The 15401-nt window shown below is 33.5% G+C and overlaps 1 long non-coding RNA gene across 1 annotated transcript in view; it reads right to left on the bottom strand.

Annotated features, from left to right (window-relative positions):
• Positions 1 to 1510: 1510 nt before the first annotated feature.
• Positions 1511 to 15401, bottom strand: part of LOC149770752 (uncharacterized) — a 60807-nt gene continuing 46916 nt past the window's right edge. Inside the window, exon 5 of the long non-coding RNA XR_016418477.1 lies at positions 1511 to 2212. This is a non-coding gene — a long non-coding RNA (uncharacterized LOC149770752). The remainder of the gene's footprint in view (positions 2213 to 15401) is intronic.

The raw sequence follows: 15401 nt of genomic DNA, 5'->3' as shown, positions 1-15401 counted from the left end.
ATAGCAACCTTGAAACACTACACTAAAGACAGTGTCAGAAAAAGTAAAACATTCGTACGGCAAAATAAAAAAAAACATACCACTGTGATGCGGGAATTTCATAAGATCAATTACACGTGGATAAAATCAGATTATATTTCTCATTTCTGGTTGGGTATCACACAATTAGGAGACAGTCCACCTTTGCGTAATTTCCAAAATTCGAATTTTGCAGCAAGAATATGACAGTGATTATCTTTAATGTCATAGCTTTTGCTTTTGTTCGAACCCATTATAGACATTTTATCAAAATCGAATTCTCTCTGATAAGTCTAAAGGATTATCGTTGGTGCTGATAACATATTTTTATTTGAAATCTCTTTTTTAATATCCTCTTGCAACATTTCATTAATACTGATTTGTATTATTTGTCTTTAATCTTGGCTGCGTTTTTTGATCATACTCCTCAAGTGTTTGACATTGTTGGCCTTGTGGTGCTGATGACCGCGGTATAATGATCAGCTGGAATGGTTATTCTCTTATGTCTAAATGATGTGGCCTCCAGCATCCGAGGCTGATACTTTAAAAACTACATGTATGTGTTGAATATTGGGATGATTATTAATAAAACTAAATATGTATTTGGGTCACGGCCTAGGCTATTTAATGCCCCGATAAATATACATGGTTATCCTTATATATTCCACATCCGATGTTATAACTTAGTAACAGACCTTTTATTTATAACTGATGTTCTATCTTGAAAATATTAGGAACATTCTAGAAAGATATTTTCCATCAGATAATAGCCATTGTTTAGAAAATGCTAACAACGACCTGAGTTAAAGTAGAAGACTACATACTCTTATTTTTCTAGAAAGCATTAATTCGTGATGTAAGGTCTTTGCATAATCGGTTGTATTATTGTTCTGTTCGGTGATTTATTGGGGCAGGAATTTATTTTTAAAATTTATTTATTTACTGGATATACAACGTGGCCTTAAGAAATAATATGTTTGGAAATTGAGACTTGCATTTATAGTGAAATTTCAAATAAGGATATATTTGGAATTGTATTATTGTGATTTAACAAAATGGCATGTGCAAAACACCATTACACGACCCACCACAGGCACATCAGCACTTCCAGCATTGGGTTTACTTTGGATTTCCGCTAAAGAAGTTTCTTCAGATAATTGATCATTAGCACTTGCTACGACTATTATCTTTCAGTTGATGGTTTTTATCGGACTTAAGTCGCAATAACGAATTTCTTTCTTTACATTTGTATTCTAAGGATATACATTATTTGCTGAATCGTACAAAACCTGTTCCTTCTCACTCTTGTATATTACTTGAATTGAGATCATCGATTATATATATATATATATATATATATATATATATATATATATATATATATATATATAATGCGAATAATTAATCGAATCATATATGGTAATGGAATGAAATACTATATAATAATGTAATTCATAACCAGAATCGAGCAATAATGTAATATCACGCGGCAAGTAACGCTTTATACATCATAGAGAAACGAGAAAATGAACACATAAAGCAGCTTGGCTTCGCTTAATGGCTTCCTCTGTTGATATTCTGAATTTAACACAACTTTTATCAATCTGTACATTTTGCAATATCTATTTGATTGTGTACATGCTGGTAAGCCTATCTTATCCTACCATGACATTGATATGTACATTACTCGATTTTAAATTCATTCATTTTTATTTTTGTATTCAAATGATACTTTTCAAACAATTATTGCCTTTTTTAATAATCAGCACTAAAATGTAGGCAAGACTGAATAAAACGACGACATACTGAAGCATATTAAAAGATATTGTTGCGTACTACTGGTTGCCTACAGTGTTGCTTACAACCGGTTGCCATATAGTGAGTTTATCCTCATTTCACATATTCGGATACAACGATTATTTTACTAATGTTGTCACTCACTCTCCACATTACCAGATCAACACGTGCCGAACATTTTGTCGATTTTGTAATGCTATATAGCTATTTACGACTATAAAGCTGGCTTACACTGATCTGCTACAGACATAATATTTTCCAGACACACGACGCCTGATGCTTCACAAACAAACTTCACTTTTTTGTTCTAATATACGTATAACCCATGTAATGGTCAGCTACATGTACTTACGTAACATCATGCTGTATGTTCATCGTTAATATAAACACTTACCAACTGAAAAGAAAGAAACAAATGCAATTAATGTTGTATCGTTATTCAAATGTACTATAACAACAGCAAGTTTAGTATGTTGTAGCATTCTTCAGACGTAATATAACAAGTGCATGTTCCATATGATGTAAGAACACAAGCTCCTGCATCACACCGACCGAAATCAAAATACATCATCGAAATGCTATTAGACACTATTACTATAATGGTAATACAACTTTTAATACAACAATGTTGTGTCTCGTGTTCGTTTCCAACATTAAAGCATTCATGCTGATTTTACTCGGGAGCACCTCAATGTTTACTCCGATAACCTCTGCGCTATGTAAATCATTTGCAATAACGTTACACATCATCACTGAACGACCAACCATATGCACATCAACACTTCCAGCGCTGGAATTAATTTCGGTTTCAACTAAGGAACTAACATCTATCAGAAGTTTGATCTTAAGAAGACTTGTTAAGACCTTTATCCCTAATTGTATGATTTTATCGGACTTAATTCGCAATAACGAAAGTTCAATCTTTAAATTTGTATTCTAAGGGCATGCCATATTTGTTGAACTGCAGAAAACTCGTTACTGATCATTCTTGTCTATTACTGGAACTGAGTCCACATACTCCTTACATATATATATATATATATATATATATATATATATATATGCGAAAAAATAAGTCGAGTTATATATGACAATGAAATGTTTGACTTCCTAATAATGTAGTGCATAACCAAACTCGCGAAATAATGTAATATCACGCGGAAATTGACGTTTTATACCTCAAAGTGAAACAAGAAATGGAACACATATAAATCAGCTTGGCTTTCTTCAACGGCTTCCTCTGGTGATTTTCTGAAGTGAACATAACTTTATCGATATGTAGCATTTGAAATATATTTTTGATTTTTACGTGCTGGTATGCATGTCTTATAATACAGTGACAATGATATATACAATAATCGATTTTAGTTTTATTCATTATTATTTGTGTATTCAAAGTTTGTTTCAAACAGTTATTGCCTTTTTTAATAATCAGCACTGAAATGTAGGCTAGATGTTATAAAAGTGACGACATACTTAAGCATAATGAAATATATTGTTGCTTAAGACGGGTTGCCAAGTAATAATTTCCTCCTCATTTTAAATAATATGATACAACGATCATGGTAATAATGTAGTCACCCATTATCAACATTACCAGACTAACACGTGCGGAACGTTTTGTCGAGTCTGTAATGATATATAGTTAGGTACAACTATAAAGCTGGTTCACATTGAACTCATACAAAATTAATATTTTCCAGACAAACGTCGCCTTATGCTTCACAAACAAACTTCACCGTTTTGTGCCAATGTACGTAGAACCTATGTAATGGTCAGCTACATGTACTTACGTGACATAATGATGTATGTTCATCGTTAATGTAAACACTTATCAGCGGAAAGGAAATTACAAAATGCAAATAAAGTTGTGTCATTATTAACATGTACTATAACGAGAGCACGTTTCATATGTTGTATAATTATTCAGACGCACTATAACAGGAGCATGTTCCATAAGATGTAATACCTCAAGCTCCTGCATCACACTGACCGAAATCAAAATACATAACCGAGATGATATTAGACAATATGTCTATTCTGGTAAAACAACTTTGAATATAACATGTTCGTGTCTAGTGTTGGTTTCCAACATTGAAGCGCTCATGCTGATTTTACTGCGGGAACACTTAAATCTTTACACTGAATAAGTCTGCGCTATTTTAGTAATTTGCTACTATGAACAAAGTTCTCACTTATGTATAAGGTTATATTGCATTAGTTCATTCATCAACAAAATATCGTAAAACATAAGCAGTACTTAATATCAGTATATCAGGAGAAATGTGCCCCAACAATCAATGTTTGGACCACGTTTACTTGTACCATAGTAAAAGATATTGTCATTTAAATGCATTTTGATGGAAATTGTTGCAGCCGACACGTCATTATTAATGAATAGCGATTACACAATCCTAGCAGCTGACGCCTTGAAAGTGGACTTATATAAACTCAGTAGGTGGTCAGATTAGTGATTAAATCCATGTGTTTTCACAAGGAATATCAGCAACCACACTTAGGAATGACATAATCATATATTTATTAGAAATATCAATTATCATCAATAACTGTATTTACCTATTGACACTATTAAAATAAAAAACACTTTTGTATAAAACAAATGTAATGTGGTATGACATTTAGAACATCGTAGGCCTTGATTTCACCATATGCCCCACATGCAAACAGTATAGGACATAGTGAGAGATCGAACGCAACACATATTGTATCAGGAATATATGTTTGTTTCAACAGGAGGTTTTTTCTTCATGTATACATTCAAAACAGCTTTCATACACACGTACATTCGTTTACGTTATAATTCAATATTAACCTAGAACAAAATCCTAAATTGTTACTCTCAACGTCAATTAGGACATAGAAGCATCTGATACACTGTAGCTCTTTAAAAAGATTTCTTTAAACCTTCGATTTACATGGAATGATAAAATAAATGCAGTAAACAAGAAAACAGAAAAAAAACTATATTTCAAATAAATGTGCATTTGAATTTGTCATTAAATTACAATTTTATCCTCTAAATGGAAAGTTTTCCAGGAGGAACTCTGACTGGACTAATATAATTTGCAGGTCCTTAATATATTTATAAGGAAACTGTCAGATCCACACACAGCCGACCAGCCTACGTAAGACACACTTTGCAACTAATTAAAATTTCTTACTGCGCGATTGTCTTGTAACTTTCTGAGCTATGACTCCCCAAACTGTGTTGACCACTGTGTACTAATATATATCGTCCAGTAATGGAAGAAGGAACTTATGCAATATTTAATGTATATTTGAAGATTTAACCACACACTTCCCGTTTTCTAATCTGCATTGGGATAAAACAAAGATATATTCCATAACTGAATTGGGATTAAATGCACTGTTCTACAGTATGACTGTAAGGCGTGTATTTCATAATTCTCTTTTTGCATGCATCGATCTATCTTAATCCAATGAGGCACATGTTACACCGACTTCAGGCCTAATGTTACACTGTGGTCTAGAAGTGTCAAACACGTGACATTCTTGGAACTGAGTATGACATGGGAAGGTATAATAGAGGAAAATGGCCAGGTATCAGCTTCTCGTCCTTGAAGGTTGTGTGGTGGACCTGGAGTCCTCCAGTGTAAATAGGGTGTTGTGGCTATGCCGGTACGACCCCTTGGCGTGCTATGGACTCCATCCGGTTAACTAGACATAGCCGCAGTGACACGCTCGTGGAAATGGGATCCTCTCCATTATATAACCGGTTACAGTGCTCTCTCTTTCTCTCTCTCTGTATGTGTGTGTATATATCTATCTATCTATCTATCTATCTATCTATCTATCTATCTATCTATATATATATATATATATATATATATATATATATATATATATATATATATATATATATATATATATATATATATATATATATATATATATATATATATATGTATATATGCATACATACATACCCATATATGAGCAACAATTTGTTGACCAAGGTGTAAAACTGACTCAACGTATGCAGCTGTGACAATTGGTTTAGATATAACTACAAGAATATACTAAAATAACACATGTAAACGAAATATCTAATGTAAACAAAAATTGGAAAGCTGGCTCAGTGTTCACATCAAATGACAAAAGCGTATTGTACTAATGCACTGCATTAATATGCAGCTGGTTTTGTATCCAGGAATAAATGTAACCAGCAGTGATTTGATGGCCTTTGCATAACACATACCTACTTTGAAGGTAGGATATATGTTGTTCAATTGAAGATAACTGTGGATGTAGGAAACAAGCATAAAGAGGTACATGCGTTCAGCCACTTATCTTGGTCGTGTACTTCCAGAAAACCCCTATGAATAGGATTAAAATGTACCTCTCATGCAAATATTTCCGATGTTTATCTAAGTATAAAATGATACTGATCATAATTACGTCACCAATTACGGAATAATTAATAATTATGCACATCAACCACGTTATTTCATTGTCATGCTTACAAATAAAATGACTAACAGCATTCATATTAATAGCAAAAATATGAACAGTTAATTTTGCAAATGTACATATATTGGCAATGATGCCAATTTTCTCTAGTATAACCAATGAATAGTATAATTAATATCACACACCTATATACATCTATCAATGTATATATCTATCTATCTATCTCTCTCTCTCTTTCTCTCTCTCTCTCTTTATATATATATATATATATATATATATATATATATATATATATATATATATATATATAAACATTTATCTGCAGAAAAAAGGAAAGCACTGTGAGCCACCTAATTAGCATTTTATAACACAAACGCATACACACACATAATATTGGTTATATAGTGACATAATAAATTTATTAAAGGTTGAATGTTCAATTGTTCTGTATGCTCTGTGTGAAATAATTAAACGATTCCAGAGATGCAGTCATGTGTTTCAAAACATGCATATAGGTAGAATTAGAGAAGAACGTTATAACAGAGTAAGTAGAACGTGTACGTGTCCACAACGATGATTTAAATGTGGTAAGGTTAAACAACATTAAAGAGTCAAATAGACTTCATCTCAAAACGCAATTGTAAAAAACATGCGGTAAAAGCAGTATCTGTTTCTGAGGCAAATATCCTTCACAAGTATCTCTCACATTGCTGCACAAGAACATTATATCGCTAACACTTCGTTTCCAAAAACAATGTAAAGACACGGCACTCACATGAAACAAGAAAACGTGCTTATGAGGAGAGAGTTTTATAGTTTGGAAGGTTGCTATTCGTATCGACAGGGAATGCTCCGCATGTGTGGAAAAGGGTTTGTCCAAAAGGTAGAATGTATATATATATATATATATATATATATATATATATATATATATATATATATATATATATATATATATATATATATATATATATATAGCTCCGTTTTACGTGTGCAAACACCTTTAGTCATGTTATTCGGTTGAGTATCTATTGTCTTTTCCACAATTCGAAGAGACTGTAAGCAAACAGTATTGCGGTGGTTAGGACGGTAAGGTTTCACTCGACACCGTGTGTATAGACGTAGGGGTATCTCGGAGACTTCTCAGAGATAACCAAAAGTCTGGCTTGAAATCGCACAATTCATCGTGTGTCGTGAAATGAAACATCGAAGCAATATATATGGACTATCCCATATACAACGTAACAATTCGAAATATTGAGTGTTCTAGACCCCATCTTTGTTACATTTTCAATTTCTCACTAGCATAGCGGAATAAACTAGGTCACATGTGGATAATAAGAAACAACTGCTCCATGGACTCTAAGGTTCAGAAAACTTAACAGATATTTCGCCTGATCAATTTAAGCTATAGCAAAGACAAAAATTGGCATTGATCTCATCATCGGAGAACAATGTGACCGGTACCTTTCCTAAGATTTTAAACCGGTGGTAAGAATCAATGTACAAAAGAATTTACCACGTCGGATGGTAGTAATTTTTCACCTTTAGATATGGAATACGTTATATCATTGTATTGTTCTAGGATAATTCTGCACCAGGAACTCGCGATGTCGGCTGGCAAATGTGCGAAATATTGTAACCGTGGAGCTCGAAGTAGGTGATAAAGTGTTTATACATCTTCCCTCTAGTAGTGGCACATTGTAAGTCAAACGTAAAGGGTCATTTTATGTCATGCTGGTGAAAGGCTAAATGTACAACATATTAGGAATGGACATAGTTTGGAACATATATGGAATATTTCATGCAAATAAGTTAAAGCGGGAAGTAGTAATGCCTGAGCAAATGATAGGATAGATATGCTGAATATGGTATGTACTATGGTCATCGAAGACTAGTCGGGTGGCAAACTAAAAGTATTCCCCAGTAACGAAATTGCTCTTGACTTCCCCATGTAGGTGGGAAAAGACGTAGTAGCTAATATTAGCATGTGTTTCTGTACAGCATCATTCTCTCAAATAGAATTTCTAATTTGTATAAGGACAGGATAACAAGCATGAAAAAGACGTAGGCACCTCACAATCAATCAAACTTAAAGGACATACAATACACTCTAACAATCGACTTAAAATTAGGTAAAATGCCAGACATGAGGGTAATTGAACCATCACACTACACCTTCCCGTTCCGCGTGGTGTTGGTCAGAATGAAAGATGGCAGAAACATTGTTTTGTACTGACCTTCGCAAAACTATTGTTTTTGATGCGGAACCGGTGGAAAATATGGAATGTTTTAAACGTGGTAGGGAAACAACATTTATAAACTGGGTCTCATGACCATTGCATCTAGCATATGTTGAAAGCCGATTATGCCATACGTTAAAGACATACCTAACCCCAAAATATTTATGTAACTTGAAGTTTGTGTCTTTCGTACTAATCACTTCAGTCGCATCAGCATCCGTCATATGCGCAAATTGTTAAAAGGAATGGGAAATGTAATTATATTGACGATACTCTTCTGCACACGAATTACAGCAAGAAGTATATTACGGCTTTAATCAACTTGTTTGACAAAACCTATATCGGCAATCTCACAGAAAGAACCAGCAGATGTAATACGGTATAGAATGCTTTGACCATCGAATAAGTGAGTCTTGGTAGATGGCACCGAAACCTGAAACAAATTCAAGCAAACAGATTTGCTTCTGGACCAGAAACCAAGAAAAAAAATTAAATTGATCCTCTCTTAAATAGACCTTTACATGAAATGTGTATTAAAACATTCATTTAAAACTAACCCGCTGACTGACATGACTAGTAAAGAACAAGAAAATAACGTGTCTTGGGCTTTGTTCCCGAAAGAAAGATTTAACTCTCTTCTGTTAAAGTAGAGAAGTACATTAACCATAATTTGTCAGAGCTAAATAACCCATTATTTTAAAATACGGAGGCAACATGAGTGGAAGTTTTACTATTACCGGAAAAGGGGAAAGCGTAAATTGCTCACTCTGGAGCAAAACTAATTCCTGATCTAAAATAATCAGCAGGCTGTGGTGAATAGGAAAATGTCGCGCACGCCTTTTCGGAAAGGAATGTGTTCATGAAATGTGTCATAAGCCAATTGTTTTTATAATAAACAGACATTTGCCGTCTCAAGATTAACAGATTTGGCGCTGATTATACATATGCATCGCTTACAGATCGAGGAAATTAATATATTATGTAGTAGCGATAAATCAGCAGCAGTAAGATCAAGGTGCAAAATGATAACCATTAAAATGTTCTTGCAAACACCTTATCATTTATTTGGATTCTTTAAATTTGTCAACCATCACTTGTTGACATCATGGATTATTTATTTCGTTTAGATATGTTTCTATCCATTTAAGGAAATCAAAAGCATATGGACCATCAACATAGATTGTCGACGTTTGGATCCATTGACACGTATGTATATTAATTTCGATTATTTCCTGGTTTATCATCATTAGGCTTGTTAAAATACACATTGTTTGCTTTAGCGTCGATACTGAGTCAATCAATCATATCATAGTCTCTCAATATTTGTTTGATGTTTAATATTTTGTTTCAAACGGGCACCATGAGCTAGCACATGTTTACCAACAAAATGCATTGAGTGTACTTTGTAATTATCTAAAGAAACCAATATAAGTTATGTTTGATGTTTTGTACATATTATAAGGTAGAAATATGCCTCATATCTTTTTACGCTGAGTTTTCTATAAACTTGTTCGAGTTATTGTATTTCAGTTTAATTAAATCTTTGAATTTTATCAATGCCTGCTGATTGCTGGGTTTTTTCTGGAGGTAAGCGTTTGATCTACATCCTTGTTGTCTTATTGTTTTCTGGTTGTATTCATTTTTATATTGGGTTCAGTTATGTTCTGATGCAGTTTAGGAGGAGTTGTTTATTTAAAATTTGCTCATTTGGGAGTAGCAGGGTGATCATTGACATCCTTGTTGTCTTATTGTATCCTGGTTGTATTCATTTTTAAATTGGGTTCAGTTGTGTTCCGATGCAGTTTAGGAGGAGCTGTTTATTTAACATTTGCTCATTTGTGAGTAGCAGGGTGATCATTGACATTTTAGACTATATCATTTATTTCGAATCATTGCGAATTTATTCAGGGCACTCTGGATTATACAATTATGATACATCAATACTTTTAGCACATCAGCTCTTCCTAGACCATTAGCACAACAGCACATTATATACTGGATTTCCTGGACTTGGGATAGCATCTTAAAGATTATTTGGAATTGAAATCACAATATTGTAATGTCATTTCAAATGTTCGTTTACCTTGTGTTTTACCTTGTATTCTAGGAAAATAAATTATTTCATGAATTATATTAAACTTGTTAATGTTTTTATTATTTTTCTGATGCATAGTGTAAAACCATATTGTAGTCCGAATTAAATAGGTTAATCAAGCTATACTTTGAATTGCCCTAATTCGCTAGGTTTTCTATCTAATTGTATACAAAACCAATCAAATTAGTAAAGTGTTGTTATTGCATTTATACGCTTTCAGGTACAAATCAAAATTCATGTCATAATTTATTAAACGCTTATTTTTGATAGTTTGTACTAAGTATTTTCTTAGATTCTGTCGACATGCGTATAATATAAGCTTTTAGTTAACAAAGTGCTAATTATATCAGGCATTACAATTTCCACCTTTTTGTTATTTTTGCCATATAGCAAGCAAGTAGCTGCTATTTGTTTTCGTAGCTTTCTTAAATGCTAACGAACACATAATCAGTGAAGCCACTGCTAGCTACACCTAGAATTTGAATTTCTACACCTTGGAAAGTTATTACATTTGCATTGTACAACTTTATTTCGGTGAAACTGTAAGTGCAAAATCTTCATGAAAGAAGCGTTAGTGCACCGTTTTATAATAAAAAATCGAGTTGGTTTAGTAACTTTCTCTTGTTCACTTGCAAGTTATTGAGAGATTGTATTCACTGATTCTTTTGTTTCTACCTCTCCATTACTACACAGATTTCGTTATATTTGAACCGTATTTACATTATTTCCTTCATCTATCATATCAAAAGTATCATTTGATAACAAATTCACCGTCTAATTGGTTCAATGCACACAATAAACAATTGTTATATATGATTAGTACTCTGCTTCTAGTGTTATAACTCTGGTCTAACTATCAGCAGCTACTTTAATGAAACAAGGTTTTCTCCCGGATTGCAATTATCAAATGATTAATCTCAATGTTTTTTTCCATTATACAAGCACACAACTGCTCACCATTAACATTCGTAGTTTTTCAAATCGTCTCACTTATTAATACAACATATATATATCGTTGTCTGAAAATAGCTCTTCGTCATACAATATTAATTACCTATTTCTCCGTTTCAGTCTTTAAATTTATGTACCACTCACTCTCCTTGAATTACAATTCTGATGACAAGCAACGTGTAATATACCTATAGCAACATTAGACAACTTTTTAGATTCTGTCTCTCTACCTATTTCATCTATTGGTATTGGTCATGATGTATCTATTGACAATGAGCCAAATAAGTCAACTCATACATTTTGAAATGTTGCTAGGTTACTGGTTTAAATGGGCGACATGTTTGTTGAAATGTGATGCGACTTATTAAATCCTTCAATAGGTCCCATGTTATATCTGCCAATTTTCTGGATTCATTATACGTACAATAATTTTCCAATTAATCGTAGGAGACTCCAAATAAATTCATTCACTGGTACAAACGTCTCGTCTGAGTAAGTGGATATGTATCTATTTTACATTTCTTCATTTAATAACGCCATCATGTGAGGTCATATAACTTATTCCAAGGACAACACTGTATTTTGGCTGATTTTAACTTACTAAATAAGTAAACGCATGGTGTACACACTTTACCTAACTTAGTTTTACTTTCTTAGTCTAGGCATCTTTTGCAGTGACAAAGATCACTGGTGGAATACATTCATGGCGATTATTATAATTTTATTATGTCTGTATATCAACTATGCCTGACTTGAACTAGTCACCTACGTGACTAACGTAAGAAAAATATAGGGATTTTTTAAAACTACTTTTGTAATGTGTAAATAAAATATTTTCTCAAGCAATCTATACGCTTGAAACGCTTTATCCTATTGTGGACAGTCAGTTTAATTTGACCCCAACTGATTAATAGTTATGAAGACAGCGAGACTTAATAAACATGCCATATCTCCTTTAGGTATGGTTCCATATAATAAGAAAAGTAAGTTTCACTTAATTGGTATGGTCGATATCATCGATGATCAGCAAATTATGTAATACGTAGGCATAATAAGCAATGCAGTTATAAATGTACATTGGGTAGTAAGAAAGACAAATGTCGATATTAGAATTACTATTCAAGATATAAATATTACATGACTCGTGCACACATATTCGTAACAAAACATATCGCATATGGAAATTGGACATAAACTTAGAGGATAGATCTCTACTGGCAGGTGATGAGGCTGGGGATTCCTGCCATTCGCGAATAATACGAAAATGAACAAACTTTTTGGATAGTTTGTATGCCTATTAAGAAATATACGAAAGAGAGCAATTCAGAAAACTTGAAAAGGCTATTTCGGTGGAATGATAGCTGTAAACAGGACCGAAGCAGACGGAATAGTTATATGCGACCTTGACTCAATTTAAGTTATGGACAAATCATTTTTCTAGATTGTTACTCCATGACGATACTTATCCGCATGATTATAAATATACCCGGATCGACCTAACAGGCCTTAATCAACACAGCAAAAGAAAACTGTTCCAACTTGTATAAATCCTTTCATCCAATGCATAGAATAGAAGGCATCAGCTGTGAAACTGTGTCTTCCAATAATAAAAAATAACTGGTCATGACGGTATTGATGATGATAAGTTACTGTTTCCGGACTTTCAAAGCAGTATACCGTTATTTGGAATTTGATTCACAAAATAATATGAGACAAACAAATACCCAAACCTCATTAAATAATTAATGGCAATAACGCTCTTTAAAGATAGGACGAAGGGCTAATTTTACATGAATACTTATAGGAATATAACTATAGCTCCAGTCACAAACGCCTAAAAGAAAGTTCTATAAAGAGAACAAGTTATTGTTTACTGAACAAACTCTCTATTCCAAACCCGTTACTACAGGGGTTTAGAAATAAATTCGGTAATGTCAAGTTATGAATTAGTTTTTATGGGAAACAGTCTGTAGAAATACTTTTTAAGCAGTGCTTATGTCAGGGCCATAATTTGCGTGGTTCTTTTCCTAATGATACATGAGTTGATCACTAAACTAAATAATCTTTGCGTGGTTATGTGATTATCTCAGCATGAATTACGTTTATTTAGGAGACGAAACCACTTGAATGGTTCATTCGCATCATTACATGCAACATTTGCTTAAAGAAATGTCAAGCTATACGAAATTATGGAGTCTTATATAACACAAAAGAAAAGCTCTGCTGTTTTATTCGCTAGCAAAGAACTGTCTGTTTTTTCCCGATTTTCTCTTTGACAATGCTCAAAACCTCTTAGTCAAAAATACGACTTATGCGCTGTTCATCTAACATGCTATTTAAAACCAAAAGAAATAAAGAGAAGCACAATGTGATGAAGACAAACATATGCATATGCCCTTTTATTTTATCTGTATCGGTAACGGCGAAAACAAGCCCTTAGCAAGTTTTAAAATCGAGGAATAATTAAAGTACCTTCTGTTGTATACGTATGTAAACTACGGCATTTTGCATTCAATGACAGAACAACTCGAGTTGTATCAGAACTATACAGTGACGCGTGTGCAAGCTCTATTATCTAAAGCTTGCTTACGCGTCACTGTACAGAGAAGCCGCATGAGATACTTTAGGACTTTGGCAAATGAATCAAGGGTAGAGAAGGCGAAATATTCATCGTTCAATAGATTGTGCTCGGGGAATGATAATGTATATGGAACATACATTAACTATATGTTAATGTCAGTATTTGACAAATTCGTTCAAAATCCAGAAAGAGAACGCATTCTCAGAAAGTAGAACGTGATTTTTCTTCGAAAAAATGTAAAATAATAAAGCGTCGATATCGCGTTTACAACGAGTTGGATAAATTTGGTAAGTTACCAAAGGATGTTTCTCAAATCATTGACCATTCTGAAAATCATAAAGTGCATTGGTAAACTGTTAAAACAGCACACTATCCCATGGCCACTGAATTAAAGGCGGGAAATTGAAGATGGTGGTCTTGGTGCAGAACATGAAAACAAACCACCGGCCATTAAGCCTTCTGCCTTTATTGCATTTATTTAGCACTATGTTTTGACTTTGAATACAAATTAGGATGGAGATCTCACGAAACGTACCCTATCGTTTATATTTTTTGCAACAAGTAGGAGTGTTACTAAAGTAAAGATCGATGATTTATATTCACACAACATATTTCAATTAATGCGAATCTCAAACTTAGAAAAACGTGTGTGTAGTGTTACTGCTGTAGGTTATGTTTGGCGACATACCGCCTAGGACTCACTAAGGTGCTAAATTCCCAAGCGGCTATTGGGAACGAACACAATATAATCTTTGACCACTAAATAACTGAATTTAAATAATGTAATCACTTGCTATATCCTGTTAAGAATAACGCAAACAACCAACGATTGAGGTTTGCATTTGTTGCATGGAGATTTACAATATTCTAAAATATTGACATTCTAGAAGTAAAACCTTTCAGTCTGTAACTTTGGACAACAGGGTGACCGAGTGGTCGAATTCTGACGCCTTACCGATCACTGACATCTCACTTGCGCCAGCTAGGCCGATGTATCTATGTGAGAAAGCTGCCAGTAGCTTCCAGTGGGTCTGATGTTCTTAATGTGGCTTCTTAATCCACCACTTTAGCTGGCCGCCATATATGGCTGAGAATTGGCGTTAGACCTCAAACCAATAACAATGTTTAAGTTTTCTTTTAGAAACTAGATCCTATCAATAATATACCGAGTGGATTAAAATTATGCTGAAGATGTTTGTTGTTTGTTTTTTTCCACAGACAAACAAATCATTTGTAGGTGAGCGCAACTGTGTGTGCTGTGTAT

This window comes from Sinohyriopsis cumingii, unplaced genomic scaffold, assembly GCF_028554795.1.
Source record: "Sinohyriopsis cumingii isolate HCF-2022 unplaced genomic scaffold, ASM2855479v2 utg002414l, whole genome shotgun sequence".
Lineage (NCBI taxonomy): Eukaryota > Metazoa > Mollusca > Bivalvia > Unionida > Unionidae > Sinohyriopsis > Sinohyriopsis cumingii.
Note: the sequence above shows the minus strand (reverse complement) of the source record. Positions and strands in the feature narration are given on the sequence as shown.